This window comes from Python bivittatus, unplaced genomic scaffold (assembly GCF_059951505.1).
Source record: "Python bivittatus isolate LINGU-HERP-01145 unplaced genomic scaffold, Pbiv_v1 ctg000740_np1212, whole genome shotgun sequence".
Lineage (NCBI taxonomy): Eukaryota > Metazoa > Chordata > Lepidosauria > Squamata > Pythonidae > Python > Python bivittatus.
In genome coordinates, this window is record NW_028277106.1 from 1,352,114 (window position 1) to 1,372,679 (window position 20,566).

At 44.6% G+C, this 20,566-nt stretch overlaps 1 protein-coding gene across 5 annotated transcripts in view; it reads right to left on the reverse strand.

The window, feature by feature from the left end:
* Positions 1 to 20,566, reverse strand: part of EXOC6B (exocyst complex component 6B) — a 245,396-nt gene that overhangs the window by 136,930 nt on the left and 87,900 nt on the right. The gene's annotated exons all lie outside the window — the stretch shown is intronic.

Genomic DNA, 20,566 nt, shown 5'->3' on the forward strand with positions numbered 1-20,566 from the left:
ACCCCTCGGAAAGAAATACATAGCCCTTAAAACAATATTACAGAAAGCAGGCTAGCTCTGAAGGAGAGAGGAGAAAGTTAATAAGAAATGACAGTGTGGTTGGGCCTCTGCCAGAGACACATTTGAAAGTTATAAAATCCCTCCAAGATCAGATAAGAGGAGTCTGATTACTGCAAGGTGTAAACTCAGCATACTGACACAGCTTCTGGTTGAAGTTTTAACTAAATAAAGAGTAGCCAGGGTGATTAGCCCCTTACCAGGAAAGACAATTTTGGGGGGGGAGTCATCGCACTGGAAAGGGAAGGGGCCAGCAGAGACCTAATGTCAATCCGTTTTTTCTAAGTCAGGTCCTTTCAAGGCGTTTGACCTGAGCAACGACAGCCGGAAGACAAGCTCGAAACTGGAATTCTCGGTTTTGGAGCTCTCAGAGACGTGGAATTTGGCACTGCAGCGGCTTTGCTCATTGTGAGAGATGAGGGGGGGCGACACTGTTGATTCTCCACAAACACTCAACACTTTTGGATATCCCTGACCACAGGATCTTGTTACAACACTTGAGGGAGCTGGGGTTGGATGAGGGAGAGTCAGCCGATGCGGAGCTTCGACAAGAGAGAGTTGTTACTGAATCCAGAGGTCCTGCATAGGACCGCATCTCCACTGAAGGAGCGGCTTGCAATCCAGGATCCTCTTGGATCCGGCACTGATGCCAGGCAGCCACAGGAACACTGGCGGCGGCGGCGGCGGCGGCAGCAGGGCCTTTAATCAGCTTCAGCTGATAAACTACTTGCACCCTTACCTGTAGGACAGCAACCTGGCTTCACGGTTTGGGGGCTGGTTACCTCAAGATCAAGCTGTTGCAATGTACTGCTTATAGGGAGCCTATGAAAGAGGATCCAGGAATGGCAGCTGGACCACAGTGGAGCGGTGACTCTTACGATTGCCACAGCTGCCAGCCGCTTTCTGAGCCACCTTGAATGTGCTCCTGGTGGTGCTTACGGTCCTGCCTGGCTTAAAGGAGAGCCTGATCCCATGCCACCCTCCCCACACTTACTCATCGAGGGAGCTCCCATCTTGAATGTACTTCACAGCAACAAATGAGTTGGATTATTTGTTTGCTTATTGTAATTTGATCAGCACCACCCAACTTCAGACCGATTCAGAAGGCAGAGGAGCTTCAAGCATACTAATTCTTCTGGGATTTTTAATGTATTTTGCTGGTTAACTTTTAATCTGTTTTTAAAAGAGCTGCAACGGCAATGGGTGCCACATACCTAAATAACAGCCAAATGATCCCAATACAGTGGATTCAAGGGTAAAACAAGAAAGGTGCAAACCAGTGGGAAACAATGCAAAGTCTACAAAAACCTCCACCGGTGCCTGCCAGACTCCCTGCACTTGTAGATCTTTATTCTTTTGTTCAGATTCTTCTAATTATTAGGAACTCCCGCAACTCTCCTGCAGGTCCTCATCAAATCCACCACGTTGGGTTCTACATTTTTTGGTAAAGTCACAGGGGAGGAGGGGCGCGAGGCTCCTCCAGGCAACAATGTCTTTTGCAGAAGAGAAGCAGCCTTCCAGCCTGGATCCTGCCCATCTCCCAGGAATAATGGAAGCCCTGCAAGAGCCTTGTCCCTCTCCTACAGCTTGTGGGGCACCTCTGTGACCCAGCTGTTCCAGGCCACAGGACGGCCACCTAAACAGTCTCTCACCAAAAGTCCACCTAGCACATCACCCGAGGCTGAGGATGCTGGAAATGGCCGAGCTCTTTCCGCAGGACTTGTAGCTGAAGAAAAGTGTTCTTTTTGTGAAATGGATCAACTGCTTGCTAATTCCTGCCTTGAAAGACAGAAAAGCCCTCCCGGGGGCAATTGTCTACTAGTTATAAAGCAACAAAACAAGGAGAGTTCTGCGGTGACACAAAGGGGGCAAAACAACAGGCTTTTGCTCCAACCACTTCTAGCACTTTCAGTCCAATCCTACTTCTACCCTGCCTCCTATGAACAAACATTCCACCGCTGTTCCTGCTGTTTGCTCTCTGCCACCAAAATCCCTGTGGAAAACCAGGATAAGATGCTTGGGAAGAAGTGCATTGAGTGCCTACAGGGATTAACCAGGCTTTGGAGAGAATTTGACACAGATGGCAGAATAAACCCCAAGAGCAATCAGGGACCCCCAGGAACAATTAGGCTCCAGTCCCCACTGACAGATAAGTTAGATGTTTCTTGCCCCCTTTTAAAACTGTGGAAAGCTAGTAGTGGCCACCACAGCCTGGGCAGGTAGGGAATGACCTCTGTCTGTTGTAAGAGACAGATGGCAGAAGGCTCCAAGCCTGTCCCCAAAGACTCCAGATTTGGGCCCTGGGACCACCTACCAGGAGGCAGGACTCCAGGTGGAGGAGCGCTTCTTGGGATCCCACTCAGGCCTTCTTGGGTCTGCTTGGGCATGTGGAGCTGAGAGAGCATTTACTCACAGTGCCTGGCACAAAGCCCTGGCAGTCACTTATTTGCCCCTACAAGGCGTTCCCGGGCTGCTTTCTCGAGTTTGTATACTTGCTGCATCTTGTTTGCTTGCTTGTTTTTTTCCACCTGAGCAAATACTGTTTTAGTATTGTACAAATGCAAGTCCCTTTTTCTTCACCAGGCCAGTTCCCACTCCCTGCTTCCCTTTCCCCCGGCCTGCTTCTTCCTAACCCCAGCCTGACATGCACGTTATCATAAACCTGCCCTCTGAGCACACCACGTCTCCAGGAGCTCCACTTCTCCACTGGTCGCCTCGCAGGGAGAGGCCCACACCTGCCAGCCCCGCTCAGGCCCAGCCAGGCTGTGAATGGAGGACCATCAGGATCCAGCCAGGCTGTGGGCTAGACTGGCCAGCTGAAAGTTCAGCTCCCTGGAAGAAAGCAGTGGCCACCCACTTCCACACTGCTGCCAAGAAAACTCCATGGATGCGTCCATGGAATCCCAGGAAGGAAGGGCTCCCTAAGCGACTGAGCACTCATCCCAGTACACACAGAAGCCGTGGCTGCATCCCACACCACCCGTTTAACTTCAGCGGCTATTCTGTACCCTCTGCCTGGGGTCATCTATTTCTCTTTCCTAGCAGACCCTGACTCCATCCTGCATAAATAGCCCAGCAAGCACCCGTGGGTTCCTTTCAGAAGGCTTGGCAGTATCCCCTTTCAGGTCTGAACCATTCCTTCCTTGCCTCGCCCAAGACACACCAAGCAGGCCTCTTCCGCTGATGAAATTACCCATTTGTGGCCTTTCACCAACTCTATTTCCAAAACAAAGGGCTTTTCAAGCGGGCCACAGAAGGTGAGCACACTGAAGCCAAGAACAATACTGAACGGAAACTTCTTTGACTTTCCACTTGTGAACCCCAGATCACTACCCGTAAACTCAAACGTGCTTTACACCCAGAATAAAGCATCAGATGTTATCTGCAGGCATTCAAGCAACACATCCAAGGGGCACATGGTCCTTTATTTGCTCTGCCTTATCTCAGGGGAAAAAACTGCTTTGCAAGCTTCAAGCAAGCTAGTTGTATTTAGAATTTCCAACATGGGGGTCCCAGATGATGGCCAGAATTGTTATTTATTTATTTTTGTGTTAGAATTCTATCCCGGTTTTCCTCCAGGAGCTCATGATGGCCTACATTGTGCTCCTTCCTCCCATTTTCCCCCACAACAACATCTCTGTGATGTAGGATAGACTAAGAAAGAATGACTGGTCCCAAACCATACCCAACAAGCTTCCTTGGCCAGGTGGGAATTTGAACCTGGATCTCCCTATCCGAAGTCAAAACTTTTAACCACTATCGGTCAGGTATTTCTTGCAACAAAGGATGCAAAATAAAAACAAAGGAATCACAAGGACTCCAAATACTCCAGGGTTCCATTCTGTACCTGGAATCTTGGCTTATGCCAAATTTGTTTTAATGTCCCGAATATGTTTTCATCAATCCACAGAGGAGCTAAACAAAAGCAGTGCCCTGTACTATGTAGTTCTGCCACATTTCACACCTTGCACCCAGAAGACAATATTTTAAAATCCCTTGCTTCCCATTCAGTACAAGGCATTGCAAAGAAGAACAGAGATTCCTCCCATCCACCCCCATTAATACTATTGTGGTATGAGCACTTACAGATGGACCGGTATGTGATTCAGCTCCCTCCATTCTTCTTACCTATTTGCATTAATATTTTCCAAGAAAATAACAGTGCTACTCATCCTCTTCCATAAGGAAATTAATCCCAAATCCACACTTGGGTAATATTTGCCTTAGGGATCAAATGAAGAAGCCATCAGGCCAGACAACAGACGAAGTGGGAAAGGCAGAGAAGCTCTGAGCATCTCAGGATGGACTCCCCAGACTCTGCGCACACTTTGGTGCCCACGCTTTTGATGACTGCCCCCCTCAACACTCCAGGCCAGAAGATTTGATATGAATGCAGACAAGGCAGGAAAAACTACTTCATTTCAGATTTTTTCTTGTAATTCCCACAGTCTCCATCTCACCCTCCCGATCCTGCAACCAAGCTGGAGGCTCTTCTTTCACTTGTCACTTACAAAATACATCAGCACACCAGGCAGAGCTTAAGAAAGGATCCCAGAAATGTCATTTCCTAAAATATAAGAATCAGATTTGTTAAAGGAAATGGAGATTAAGAAAAACTATGAAACGTGTTTCAACATCCAGATAAATGTGAGTATTTCTGTCCCTTATAACTACTGACCTAGAAATTAATCCAAACCAACACGAAATCTGAGAAAAAGATCTCTAAGCCCCCAAATGATAGTCTTAAAGAAGGAGATGCTGCTCCAAAAGTGTTTTTCTTTCGAAGTGATGCCCAGAGTCACTTGTTAAGATGGGCGGACATCTAAATCGAAAAATAAATAAATGAACAATGATAATGAAGTTTCTACTATGCCAGAAAAACTTTCACTTGAATTTTGAACTGTAAAAAAACATCCTTTTGAATCCTCTCATATGGCCTTCTTTTGCCCAGGAGTGGGACTTGTTGGTAATAATAAGTTAATTATTCCAGGTTAACGTTTAGACAGCTTGATATCTCAATGCAGAAAAGGCCTTTGACAAGTTGAATTGGGCTTTCCTGTTCAAGGTTTTGGAAGATATGAATTTTGGACAGAACTTTATAAAATGGGTAAGATCAATCTACATTTCACAGAAAGCACAAATAATTGTCAATGGAGATCTAACCAAACCCTGTGAGATACAAAAGGGAAAAGGACAGGGATGCCTACTGTCTCCTCTCATTTATTTTGGTTCTTGAAATACGGAATACAGACATAAGGCAGGATGAGAGGATTGGGAGAGTAAAGATTTAAAAAGAGACTTATAAGTTATAAGCTTTTGCAGAGGACTTGGTGTTGGTTCTGGAAGATCCTTTAAAGGGAACTGAAATATTAATGGGCAAATTAAATGAATTTGGTCCACTAGCAGGTTTTAAGATTAATAAACAAAAGACAAAGATGTTAACAAAAAATGTGAAAATAGAAGATCAAACAGAATTGATGGAAAAAAATGGGTTTTAAGATTGAGAAGAAGGTAAAATACCTGGGTATCATTATGACAAATATGAATTGTATGTTATTTCAAAATAACTATGCTAAGACATAGAATGAAGTTAAAAAAGATATGTTAAGAGGGGAGAAACTACAACTGTCATTGCTGGGGAGAATTTCTGTGATTAAGATGAATGTCTTGCCTAGAATTATGTTTTTGTTTCAGACAATGCCTGTTTTGACAACTGATGCACCTTTTAAACAGCGGCAGAAGGCTATATTTAAATTTATGTGGCGGGGGGAAAAAAACCACAAGTTAAATATAAGGTGTTACAAGATGGAAAGGAAAGAGGAGGATTGGGCCTACCTGATTTGAAATTGTATTTTGCAGCTTGCTGTTTGGTTTGGATGAAAGAGTGGGTGTTGCTGAGAAATAGAAGGCTTTTGGAGTTAGAAGAACACAATCTGAGATTTGGGTGGCATGGATATTTGTGGCACGATAAAGTCAAGATTAATATGGATTTCAAAAATCATTATGTTAGATGTGACATATTGAGAATATGGAACCGACACAAACCCAGGCTGTGCCCGAAAACACCTTTGTCGATCTCAGCACAAAGCATTTTATAGACAAGAAATAACAGGCAAACACAAATGGTTAACTTACTGCGAGATGCTAGAATTTTGTCAAGGGGAATGTAAAATAAAATCAAGAAAGAACTGGTGGCAGAGGGATATGATTGTCAATGGTTCTCTTATTTACAGTGTCTAGAAAGATTTAAAATACACAAAAGAATTTATGGTTTTGAACGTTGTTAAGACTGAGTTTGAAACAGAATTGTGTACAAATGATGAACATGTAATTCTAAAATGTATAAACTTTTCTTGAAATCTGAAACAGAAGAACAAATGAAAGAATGTATGATAAAGTGGGCTAAAAAGTTTGCTTATAATATACAGATGGAACAATGGGAAAATACGTGGCTGAAAGAATTGAAATTTACACTATGTTATAATCTTAAAGAGAAGTTCTACAAAACGATATATCGTTGGTACATGTCACCAGAGAAACTGTCTAGAATGTATAAAGTAACTTCAAACCTATGCTGGAAATGTGAACAACCTGAAGGGACATTTTACCTTCTTTGGTGGACACGTAAAAAAGCCAGAAAAGTTTGGTTACAAATACATACGTACACTGATTCAAAGGATTTTAAAGATTAATATACAGGTGAGACCAGAGGTTTTTCTTTTGGGATTGATGGACAAACAGTTGGGAAGAAGTCGTGGGACTTTGTTTTTGTACATGAGAACTGCAGCGAGATTACCGTATGCACAAAGATGGAACGATTCGGCACTACCCACCAGGGAGGAACGGTAGGGGGGAGACGATGGACCTTGCTGAGATGGTTAAATTGACTTCTTTGATCAGAGAAAAGACAGTATCTACATTCATTGTTGACTGGAAGCCCCTTAGAGACTTTTTGCATGAAACAGGGAAAAAAATGAACTTATGATTTACGGTTTTGATGATTAGACAGGATAGATTATAGAAAGAAGAGAGTTATATTGTAACCATAGAGTAAGAGGTAAATTTCACAGTATAATTGTACTTACAACTGCCGTAAAGAAGATCAGAAGCTACTTCTTTGTATCTTTTTTTTTTCCTATTCTTCTGTGTAGAAAATAAGTTTTCAGACAAATGGGAGAGGTTGAATCAAATGGAAATATAAGGAATTTGCGACAACCTTGGAGCTGGCATATCACCTAGTTCACAGAACATTTCCATGGCAACCCTGGAATCTGGGATGTCTTCTCCCTGGCATTTGGCACCCTAAATTGCCCTCCTTTTGATCTGTTTCTTCTCACTAAGACAGCTGTTCTCTTTGGAAATAGCAGGCAGCAGAAAGGCAGGAAGTAACCCAGCACCTATTACTTATGTATGCCTGCATCATCATATCAATGTGTACGTCTGTCTGCATCATTTTTCCCATCTTCTGAAACGTATCATATCAATGCATCTCCTTTGCTTGCAGGGGTATCTCTCACTATCCTTTTGCTGGGGTCCTCTCCAGTACGTATGATTTATATAATAAAGACTGCAGTGAGCCTTGATTATTTGTTTGGGTCCTACATTCTGATTCCGCAGAAATTGGTGTCAGCAACGGGATTCACAATCTTAGAGCTGTGACCAGGGACGACAACAGGGTGCCCTTCAGGGTGAGTGTTGTGGTGAGCACGATCCCATGTCCTTTCCCACTGCCATATAAGGGCACCGTTTAGGAGTGTGTGTCAGGCAACAGTCTGCATCTAAAACACTATTTCAGTTAGGGAGGTTTGTTAGGTGTGTGGTGTGGCTCCCCCCATTCCAGGCTTCAGCCGCCCCTGGCCTTTCTGCAAGCTCAACTGAGCGATGGCCGGAGGCGTCCAGAAAGCAAGGGGAGGCTCTGCTCTGGAGCAGCGAGTGTGATCCTTTGTGTCGAGCAGAAGCTGACCCCGAGAGTCTGCTCCAACTCCCTTTTCCTGTTCTCTCACTGAACGAAGCTGCCTCCGCTGCTGAACCTAGGCAGGGAGGGCAGCGTTAGCAGTGCTCAGCCAGACTATGTGTCCCCCATTTAAGTTAACCTGCCGTGGACCAAGGCTGGGCATCGGTCTTAGTACCATGCACTCATGCCCCCACGGGTTGGGAAAGAGAGAGTGAGTGAAGCGTAAGGGATCATAAAAAGCCGATCCTCCCCGGTCGAGAGAATAGCTCGTGATGTGACTCTAAGGACCAGATAATCAACGCAGGAGAGAAGGAAGCCAGCAAGGAGAACCTCCAGATCCTGGCCATGGGCAGAGACCAAAGCAGGCAAGTAAAACTGAATGGGGGTTTAGAGTCTCTGGGAGGAAAAAGGAAGACAAGAGAGAGAGAGAGAGAGAGAGAGAGAGAGAGAAACAAATGGTTCATTTGCAAGTAAGACAAGTTTTGCAGGAGGCCCAACACATATTTATGAAACACCGGTTTGGATCAGGAGTGGCTAAATACATGAAACAATGGAATCAAGCCACAGAGAGAGACGGTAAAATTCAGTGGCCACTTTGGCGAAGTTAGGACAAAAACAGATTAGAAAAGGCTCACAAATTTATTTGAAGTCTCCCGTCCAAAGAAAGAGAAAGGCAGGAGCGGCAATTTGTTGTCTGGGCAAGGGAGGTAAACAGAGAGGCTGAGAGCAAAGCCAGCAGCCAGAAGCACAATTGCAAGAAGCTTCAAGCAGACAGACGGGAAAGCGTTATCAGTGAAAAAGGGGAGAGAGTTAAGGAGGAATCAAAGGAGGAAATGCAAAAGCCCCAGACTCAAGCACACCTTTATCCCCAGTCGACAACTAACAAATGTCAAATCAACCAAGGGAAAAGTTTAGTGGAAAGGGAAGACCCCCTCCTGGAGATCTGGCCGACTCCTCCTCCTCACAGTTCTCAAAAGGAATTTCAAGCCAGGTGAGGGAGCAAGTACAAGCATGAGGGAGAAGCAGCCCCAGCCGCCCACTCCCCGAGTCCGCTAGCATTAGTCCAACGGCCAGCCATACTAGATCCCCAACTCAGTTAGATTCCATGAGGCAAGGGCACGGGAATGTCCCAGAAGTTCGTGTTCCTTGGAATTCCACAGAGTCGGAAGCTCTCAGGCGCAGATTTCCACCCATCCACGAGAACCCAACCAGATACAGGGAAGAATTGAATTTGTGCATAGACTCACACCGTCCCACGCATGCTGGCTTTAGAATGTTCATTTCCCGTATCATGCCAACTACTGCAGCAGCCAGAATTTTCAGGCACTGCTGACTTTGGCCAGCAGAGCCTCCGAAGGTTGGCAGCAGAGAGGAAAATCTTGAACAATCACTTACAAACGCACGTCCTTTTGGTGATGCTGTCACAATAGTTTATCCAGCTGAGTTACACTGGACTAAAATTACTGAAATAAAACAAAAGCCTGATGAAAGTCCTGGAGATTTCTATCAGAGACGAGTTAATGCCTTTAAAAAACACAGGGCAATTTAGGGTCCCAAAACAGAAACACTAAACGCTGTTCACCAGCGCTCTGTTAACGAGCTAGAGCCGTGGCTGGGAAGCAAAGTTAGAGCTCACCTTCGAGGGTGGGAGAATAAGTCTTCTAATGAAACCAGGGAGGAAGCTAAACATCACTGGCATCAGCAAATACATCATGTGAAGAAAGAAAAGCACCAACTCAGAATAGCTGCATTGCAACTGAGCATGGGCCAAGGGGGGCACGCTAGAGGTCCTCGAGGAGGATACGTGAATGTTAGCAGGAAAGGATACCGAATGGGAGGAAGCATGAGACGAGGCAGAGGAGGAATTCAGAATCGAGGATGGAATTCAGGATGTTTCCTTTGTGGGAAACAAGGTCACTGGAGGAATGAATGCCCCCAGAACCAGCTCCAGCTGAAGGTTTATTACAATAGGGGTACCCCAGGAGAGCAACTGTGACTCCTCCAAAAGTCACAACCACTGGTCGGGGGGGGGGGATTAATATTAAATTGGGGTCTCAGAATATCAAAGTATTGGTGGATACTGGAGCAGACTTGTCAGTAATAAGTGCTCAGGATGCCAAAGGAATACTCAAGCCCACCCTGAGAGGAATATTAGCAACGCAAATAACTGGCATGCCAACTAAACATGTTTGGTCAGAGCCAACTCTCATATCATTGGGCCCGTTGACAGCAGAATACACCTTTTTGATTGGAGCTGATGGATCCCCAAACCTACTGGGTTGGGATCTTTTGTGCATATGGAAGTGCCAAATAGCATGTTATCCTGATGGTGCATTGGATCCCAGCAGAGGATGAGGTTGATGTGGAGGAAGTTCAAAAAGAAGTGTTGTAGCTATCGTCTGCCAAAGTTGTCACACCATGTCTGCTCCCATATTTACTGGAGGCACCAAGGGGGCTGTGGGCAACAGAAGAAGGGAATTGTGGCTTCATAAAACAAGCCATTCCATTTAAATTAGAGCTCCTTCCAAGGAAATCTGGGCCATTCCTGCCATAGTATCCACTAAAGCCAGAAGCAGAGCACAGCACTGCCCCAGTGATAGACTCATTGCTCAAGCAAAAGTACTTAAAGAGACCTCCAGCTGATATAATACAGCAACATTTCCTGTATCCCCCCAAGTATTGTTTGGTATATGACCTTCAACAGGTCAACCAGGTCATTCAATTAATTACACCAGTGGTAGCCATGCTTTACACCACTTTGTCGGCCCCCCCAGAGAAATCAAAATTTTTCACACTGCTGGACTTGGCAAATGCCTTTTTCTCTCTCCCACTGCATGAAAGTTCTCAATATCGACTGTCCTTTACCTTTCAGGGCCTTCAATACACGTATTTGCATGCCCCACAGGGCTTAGCTTTAAGCCCAACCTGGTTTTCAATGACCCTCACAAGGAGTCTGCCAGCTTTCTCTAACCCCCTGCCAGAGCAGACTGCCGGTTTACCATATGCTGATGATGTGCTGATTGCAGCTGAGGAAGATGCCTGTAAAGAAGTCACTTTAGCCTTATTATGGTTCCTTTATGAGAAAGGCTACAGAGTGAATCAGAACAAATTACCGTTTGTTCAGACTCAGGTTAAATCTATAGGCCACATAATATCACATGGCCAAAAAGCTATTGATCCAGCACAGGTTCAAGCTATCTGTGCAATGCCACCCCCCAGCTCAGTAAGGCAGTTGACGTCCTTTGTTGGAAAAGTGGGCTACTGAAGGCAATGGATTCCTCCAGTGGCTGCAAAAGTACAAACACTTTATGAAGCTACAACACTGACCCTTTTGTTTGGGATCCTACCCAACAACAGGCATTTGAACAATTAAAGGTGGACCTTGGGCAATCCCCCAGCCCTCGGCCTCCCTGACTATATTAAAGACTTTTATTTGTTTGTAGCTGAGAAGCAGGCCTACGCACATGGTGTTTTAACTCAACAACATGGGGACTCAAAGAGAGTCTGTTTGTTGTACAGGCTGGATCCAATAGAAGAGAATATCTGTAGTTTAGGGTTGAGCTATGAAGTCCTTGGTGTTCTCTGAGCTTGGTTGTTTTCTTGCAGACGTTTCATTACCCAACTAGGTAACATCTTTAGTGCTAGAAGAGAGTGGGGTTCACTCTCAGTGTTGGAGAGGGGGTTGTTCTTCTCCTTGGTACAGTAGTTCTTTGATCAGGGTGTTGTTTACTGCTTGTTTGTTTGTCTGAGTTGGTAGTTCCTTGATTAGGGTAATGTTTACTGCTTGATTGTTTGTCTGGTGTTAATCCTTGTTTGAATTCCAAGCTAAATCCAAAAACATGAAGGAATTCCTGGAAGCTTGGCACTCAGACACATCAGCCATCAACAGACACATAGAAATAAACAACATTTACACACCATTCAAAAGAGACAATAAAAAGCTAAAAAGGAAATAAAAAGACCAGAACACCTCCTTGCCAGCAATCAACACCCAGATAAGCAGGGATTAATACCAGGATTAATACCAGACAAACAATCAAGCAGTAAACAACAGCCTAATCTAGGAACTACCAAGGGAAGAAAAAAACTCTCCAACCAACATTGACAGGGCAAGTTACTATATACTATATAAACAGAGAGCAAACCCCACTCCCTTCTAGCACTGAAGATGTGACCTAGTCGGGTAATGAAATGTCTGCAAGAAAACAACCAAGTTCAGAGAACACCAAGGACTCCAAAGTCGGATCCAGTTGCACAGGCGTAGTACGCACCTTGTTTACATGCCTTATCAGAAACAAGTTATCTATTGACCCATGCAAAGGATATTTTCCTGTAGCATGATGTCACTGTCCATGTCCCTCATGCTGATGGCCACCAGAACTGGAAAATCCATAGCATTCAAACTGGACAAATTAAGAATTTTAAATAGTTGGACATTTATTTTGATATCCACTGCTTGGAGGCATTAAGCTTATGATCTTACAGTCTGTGCCCTAAAGGCTTCCAGAACCAGTAGAAGTTTTGCTAGCCACAACACTAACAAGAGTTTCTTGAGTAGATGGCTGCTATATAAATTGTTAAATAAATTAATTAAATTAACAACTTTGTCCCAGCAACATCTAAACTTTTTTAGAGTCAAGATGCTGAGTCTTCTGCCTTAAGGAGCACAGCTCTGCACCTGGAATGACAAAAGGACCTTAGCAGCAATTCAGTCAAAATTGCTAAGAGTCACGTTTCACGTTCTTCAGTGCGTGCCAATCACACTTCTTCAACTGGAACTTGGCTCTGCTTCAGAGGATGCTCGTATGAGAATCAGCCGTCTGAAATATTGGCTAAAACGCCTGGATCAGGTGCTAAAAATTGTGCCTCGTCTTCTGAAAGCTAAAAATAGAGGTCAGACAAAGAACCCTTCATTTGGACTTGCAGAAGGATCCTCTGAAAATAGTGATGCAGACGCAAGGGATAGGCCTAATTATTTTTTCAATATTCTCTCCATTTCACACAGCTAGGGTTAATCTCCTACCTCTATGGCGACTAGGAGAGAAGCAGGTGTACAGTAACTGAATTAATTTCCCCCTCCTTCCTAAAGGCTCATCATGAAGGAGACACACTTCTTTTAGTGGGTCAAGATATGGCTAAATTCTGTTCTGGGGGCATCTGTAGGCGTGGCGGAGATGCCAGAAAAGTCAAAACGCAGGCCATGATCCCAGATCAAATCCCTACATCTTTTTCAGGTGTCCCTGATTGCAGGGCTTTGCTTCAGTTGCAGGGCAGGGCATCAACAGCACAACGCACATTTTCTGACTCCCCTCCTCTGTTAAATGACAGTTGGAGCCAGAGAGTGTTGGGCTCCAACTTAACTGCTAACTACTCTCTGCTTGAAAGTGTGTCAGTTTCGCATTCTCAATAGTTTATTTTCTCTCTTTGACTCTTTTAAATTTTGTACTACTAATTATCTGATTATAGTGTACTTGATTGTTTCTTTGCTGTCTGACCATAAATAAATGGTCCGTCCATCCATCCAAAAGAGCCTGAGGCAGAAGAACACCATCTGTCTCAAGCACGGAGTAGGAATCGAAACAGAACATTGCAGTTCTTCCTGTGGCTTCCTGGTTCTTCAAAGCATCCCTCTGAATCTAAAGTCTGGGAAGTGCTGGAAAGCTGCTTTTCAGCAACTCGGGTCTCTTTCCACTTCTTATTCTTCTTGCACATTTTCCAAGAAGAACTGGGCTGGTCCAGTCAACTTTCCTACCAGACTGAGCTCTCTGTCTTTTGCTGGAGGCCCTTTGATTTCTACCCTCACTAGGCAAGAACTGCTTTTTCTCAACTGATTTCTGGGCAGACAGGGTAGCACTTAATAATCCAACAGCGGATTATTCTGGGCAGACAGGGTAGCACTTAATAATCCAACAGTGTGGGCAAGCACTGGCTATACACACCTTGGTCACACAAGGTGCAAAAACAGCTCAGAGAAATGCTGCTGCCACATGGGCAGGGTGACATGCCTTGACGGCTCAGAGGACCCTGCCAAGAGCAATGGAATTGTTTTGCTCATGAACCCTTTCTGGAAGGGAGAATACATAAGGAGAGCAGCTGCAGTGGAACACGACCCTGGGGAGGAAAACATGACATGGGAGCCATTCCACAGGCTGCAGCTCCATCAGCAGAGGCGGAAGGCCACTGTTGCGTCACACTGCCTGCCTTCACATGCGGGTTCACATTGCGGTTGAAGCATCCCGGAGCCAATGAATTATGTTCTGTTCTCAAAAGCATAACCTGCCTTTCCATCTATGCGGGAGTTTGAGATGGGCCACAAGTAAAAGCATTTGGGTAAGAGAATAATACAGCCTCTACATACAGAAGTATTTTAGGAAGTCGACACAAGTTGCACGTCAGCAGCACATCAAAGGACTTGGAAGAATGCTCTTTGACCTTCCATGCCAATGCCACTTTCAAAAAGGGATGGAGGACAGAAGCTTCTGCCCAGCCTGGCCAGGAGCATCAAGCCCAATCCTGCACCACCTTCCTTCCACATAAAAAAAGGGCTTCTTTGAAAAGCCCATGGCCTTTTTCAGAACATCTGGCTCTTAAAACATGTCAATGAATCAATCAGGGCAGATCTTCCACGATAAGACATGCGTCACACATGCCCACACACATTCTATATCAGCATACAAACATGTGTACAAATAGCACACACAAGTAGAAATGCATACCCACCTCACTGGCCTCTTCCTTAAGCTGACTTCCCCAAAGGGAACTCAAGCAAATCAGGAGCAGAGGGGCTCTGATTAACTGCAAGGCTGAAGAACTCAGACACCCTGCAAAGATATTCTTGCACTTACACGCACAGTAGGTTTTAATTATATTGTAATAAAGGACTGTGTGTGTGTGTGTGTGTGTGTACATACATTTTTCTAATTTAACAGAACCTTTTTTATTTAAACCAAGAAGTGTATTTTTAAAATTTTCTCCTTCAAACAATGAGAAGAAATATAGAAAGAACACTGTGGCATGCGTTTAGAAAAATTTTCATTGTCAATTGTTTATTGGGGCTCCAACTGATTTTAATGAAAATATGGTTACAATTTGAAAAAAGAGTGCTTTTATGTTTTGCACAAGGAAAAGTCTCTACTATTCAACCTTCAGGGCACTGTTTAAAAAAATGGTCACAGGGCTCTCGGGCCGGAACCTTAAGCAAAAGCCCAAAGATGTGGGTTGCAAAGTATGCCAAATATCCACAACAAGTGAAATTGGATGTAGAAAAATATATTCTCAACATTTACTTCTGTTTATGACGAAACCAAATCCAGATGCCCTCTGACAATATCTTGTGCAAACTTGTAATTAACCATTAACAGATGGAGCAAAAGCTGCTCATCCTGACATTTCAGAGACAATCATTTCCAACCCATACCAGTTCAATGAGCAGACTGGGGTATGAAAGTCCAACGGCTCACTGACCACAGCAAGCAACAAGCACCAGGGTGAGGGACAACAGCAAACAGCTACAGACTGAGACCCTCTTCACCATTCTGTGTGGCCACCCTGAAGCCTTACAAATCTGAAGCCTTACAACTGCCGTTCTGGAAGCTCAAATGTTCTTCAAGCCGTTGCTGCTAAAACTGATTCTCTTGACAATTCAAGTCAAACTGCCCAGAGTCTTTGAAGCTGGCCGATATAAAAGCGCTTGTAGAAATAAGAGTATGAAGAACAAAGTGGAAAGTTGGTTAATGGTAACAAATACATGAAACCTTTTTGTCAGAACCAACAGAATAGACCTGGACAGAGACCATTATTGCAGTCTCAGAAGGACAAACGGTCTCCATTAGGAGGATCCATAAATTGCAGATCTACCTTGCCACAGCTGCATGTCCATTTGTTTCATCACCTCTACGTAAATCTCACACATTCCACCATTTTCACTTTTTTTGGGGTGACCCCTAGCAACTAATTCCTGAAGTTTTCTTGGCAATGTTTTTGGAAGTGGTTTGCCACTGCCTTCTTCTTCTTCCTAGGGCTGAGAAAGAAGGACTGGCCCAAGGCCACCCAGCTGTTTTTGTGCCTAAGGAGGGACTAGAACTCACATCTCCTGGTTTCTAGCCTGGAGCCTAAACCACTACACCAAACTGGCTCTCTTCACTCTATTGCTGATAAAATTTAAATATCCATTTGCTTGGTTCCTTCAAAGAATTAGCCAAGACCAGAATGTATTCTGCTAATAGTGTTAATGCCACACCCACATCCCTAAAAAAAATATGAGAGATAATCTTCCTCCAAGATGGCATGCCCTAATCCTTTCAACCTTCCAATCAAAATACCAGTGAAATATATCCTTATTTTTTATTTGTCAGCCATCTTGACTGCTTGCCAGAATAAAAAAGCAGGGTATAATCCAAACAAATAACAATAATCAAACAACTACTACAAGGAAGATGTGGCAACCCAAGGTAAGCAGAGATAGTGAGGGAGCCCCTGGCGACCATGAATGAATTTAGTTCCCCAGGACAAGAGCAATTACATCCACACCGTCAAGGAGCTAGTCAGTGGGCATCATTTTGGAGCTCCTTTCTGTGACCTTTGAGAAAACCTGGTGGATGGCCATAATGCCAGAGGATGGAGAAAGGCGAGGAAAAAACTACAGATTGGTCAACTTGACAATGATACTGGCAAAACTCTGGAACAGGTTTTAAGCAGTTGGCGCATGTACCAAAGAAAAGAATGCACTGCCTGGCAGGAGCTGCCAAGGGTTCATACAAAATAAATAATTCCAAACCAAGCTGATTTCCTTTTTGGACAAAGTGCTGAGTTTAGCGGAGCATGTAGACGAGGTCTCCCAAGAGTTTCTAGCAGAGATGGTTGAACAGTCACACCCAATAAGGGTATGCCAGGGCTCTGTGTCAAGCTGGAAGGAAGAGTCAAGTGGCAAACCCTAGGGCTGGATTCTAGGCTTTCTGAAGTATTCATAGAGGGCTAGAAAACATAATTATCAAATTGGCAAATGCCTCTCAGAGAAGGGGTGAAGACCGTATCAAGACTCAGGAGGGTTTTGATAAGCTGGATGGAGCGCAGGACAGAAGCCAGGGCAATGAAATCAGCAGGGGACAAATTCAAGATCCCATATTCAGTTAGGAAAAGTCAAAGCCAGGATTATAGGATGATGGGACTGTAATGAGCAGAAGCACATGCAAAAAAGATGTGGAAATCTTGGTGGACCACAAACTGAACATGAGCCAACAGGGTTTTGTAACTTCATCCAGTTCCGGACACTGGTTTTTAGAAAGGACACTGACAAACTTTAGCATGTCCAGAGGACAGCAACCAAGACGATAAGGGATACGGAAGAGAAAACTTTCAAACAATGGTTGGAGGCATTGAGTATGTTTAGTCTGGAGAAGAGAAGATTGTGGGGAGACATGAGAATGGTCTTCAAGTATTTGAAGTGCTATTATGTAAAAAGTGGGGCAGAATTGTTCCAGAAGACAGGGCAAGAAACAGTGGGTTTAGGTTAAAAGGTAGCTGATTTTGTTGGGTATTAAGAACAATTTCTGTTCCACAGAAAATAATAGATTCTGCTTTGCTCAAGGTGCTTAAACAATGGCTGGAGTTCTATCAGGGGTGCTGGAGCAGTGGACCCCTGCACTGGGCAGGAGGTTGGGTTAGATGATCTCCAACACTTAGCTTCTATGATTCTATGAGGAATCAAAAGAGGAAAAAAATAGCCCAGAGGTTCATAGGCCATCTATCCAGTCAATTCCCAATTCAGTGCAGGAAATCCAGGAGTGACAGATTCCCATCCAGCCTCTCCTCGAAGACTCCAGAGAGAGAGGACCCACCATTCTCCACAGCCACTGGTACCCTGTCAACCCTCTCCCTCCTATCCTTCAAGCCAAACAGATGAACTCTCTCACTTTGGAGCAGCAGAGGCCAAGCCTTTCTTTTCTAAAGGATTCCTCTTTAAGGATCTGAAGAGGGTTTCCATGCCTCTTCTTCAGACTATATATTCTTTCAACCATTCCTCACAGGGATGGCTTTCAATATCACTAGCCATCTTCATTGCCTTCTCTGAATCCATGCAATTCTGTTCCATCCTTCTTAAATATATAGTACCCAGCACCAAGTCATTTGTCCAGAATAGGCCTGATTGGTATTATTTCCCATGACGTGGAAACTATTGCTCTGTGAGATTTGCAAAGAAATATTACTTTGCAAGGAAAATTTGTGTTGCATTACGATTGGCCTGATGTGCAAGTATTACTTCTTGCATTATGGAAACTATTGCTCCCCTATTACAGCCTAAAATAGCCTTCACTTGTTTTCTTTGCAGCCACATCACACTGTTGATTCATGTTCAGCTTGTAAACAACTACAATCTCAAGACCCACGTACAACCAAGCCAAGCCAGATCTCCCCAATGTGCATCACCACACGTGTTCTTTAAACAATACGTATTTATTTGTTTTTATATAAGTATAAAACTTAGCATTTACCTGTATTGTTTTGCATTTTGTAAAGTTCAGCCCAGTTTTCCACTGTGTCAAGACCTTTCTGAATTGTCCTGAGTACAGAGTTATTATTCATCTTAGCATCCCTTTTTCTAAATCCCTCACAAAAACATTGTAGAAAACCTGGCTCAGAATAAATTTTCATGTGCCCAAGAAGAAATCTTCCTCTATTTGGATAAACTCTCCCAGTACATTTTGCATGAATCTCCTGAATTGTAGGATCACAGAGTTCATGTTCTGCATGTGCAGAAAAACAATTAAACCATCCTGGAGAAATGAATGTCCAGCCTCTTCTTAAAAACCTCCAGAGACTGAGAAGTTACAACCTCTGTAGATAAACAGTTCCACTGTTAGACCTTACTATCAGGAAGTTTTTCTTAATATTTAAATGAAATCCAGGTAGTTGAAACTTAAACCCATTATTTCCAGTCTTAAGTTTTTGTGGTTATGGAAAATAGTTTCTAATCGTTTTCCTTTCCTTTTATTTCCTGAACACTGATATCTCACCCTTTTTTCTCCAGACTACAGTAAATACCCCAAGTTTCTTCAGCCCATGTCCTCAAATCCCTATACAAGTAGTCCTCAACTTATGACCACAATTGGGACTGGAATTTCCATCGCTAAGCGATGCAGTCATAAAGCATGGATCGGGTCATAAAGCCTCATCACATGACCACATCACTTAGCGACAGCAATCCTGGGCGGTCCCAGTTGCCATCATAACCCCAAGATGTGAAAGTCATTAGGCAAGGACCCACCCCAATCCAAGCCACTCCCGGCTTGTTCCCTCCCAGCCCAGAGCTTTAGTAAGGTAAGGGACTGCCTCCCCTTCAACTCCCCCCAACTGCCTACTCTGCCGCATCTCTGCCCTTTTGGCCGCCCTGCACCCTGCCTTGTGGAGTGGCAAGCAGAACCATGCAGCTCTCGGGCTGCCTTGCCACGTTGTGGCTCAGGGGCTTCTTGGTGCACCATGGCTCTGGGGTTGCAAGAAGCTCCTCAGCCGCAGTGCAGAGCAAAGCCACAGCCACCCCTGAAAGTCTCAGATGCCCCAGCCCAGCCCAGCAGCACAGCACAAAGCCACCGCGCCCAGGAAACCCCAGCAAGCATGGTGTGAAGTTTCCCCAGCCCAGTCCCACCCACAGTCACCCTTGCCACCCTGTACCCCGCCACCCCAGCTGACCTTTGCCGTTTTCTTGCTCCCACTAATGACTACGTGTGCCCACCCGGCCCTTCGCAAGACAGCTGCTGGCCACATGAGGCCATCTTCCCCAGGTCTCTTGAGGACACCACCATGCATAACCTTGGGAAGAAAGCCTTGTATGGCCAGCAGCTGCCTCACAAAGGGCCAGGCCGGGCATGTTTGGTCAGCAGCGGGAGCAAGGCGACAGTGGAGGTCAACTAGGGCGGTAGGGGCCATGGAGTGCAGGGGGCCAAAAGGGCATAGATGCGTGGGAGATAGGTGGGTGTGGGGAGTTGAAGCATACCTGCAATAGTAAGTGCAGGCAGGCTGCCAAGTGCCCAAAATTTGATCATGTGATCACGGGAGCACTGCAATGGCTGTAACTTTTGGCTTACAGTTGTAAGTCCCTTTGTTCAGCGCCGCCATAACTTCAAATAGTTGCTGAATGAATGTTGTAAGTCGAGGACTATCTGTATCATTTTTGTCACCTTCCTCTACCCTGACAATAACCTTCTGGAAATGTGGTGCCCAGAATTGTACACGGTACTCCAGGTATGGATTCACAAGTGCAGAGCAGAGGGGAATAAGGACTTCACCCATCTGATACAATGGTTCTGATGCAGCCCAGAACTGTGTTAGCCCTCTTAGCAATGGTCTCACAGTGCTGGCCCATGTTCAGCTTGACAATGGCCACACCCAAGTCCTTCTCCAATGTAGTCTTTCCACATCTTGTACAGGTAGTTCTCAGGTTATATCCATTCATTCAGCAACCATTCAAAGTTACAACAGCACTGAAAAAATAGACTTATGACCAGTCCTCAAACTTACAACCATTGCAGCATCTGCACGGTTACATCATTGAAAGTCAGG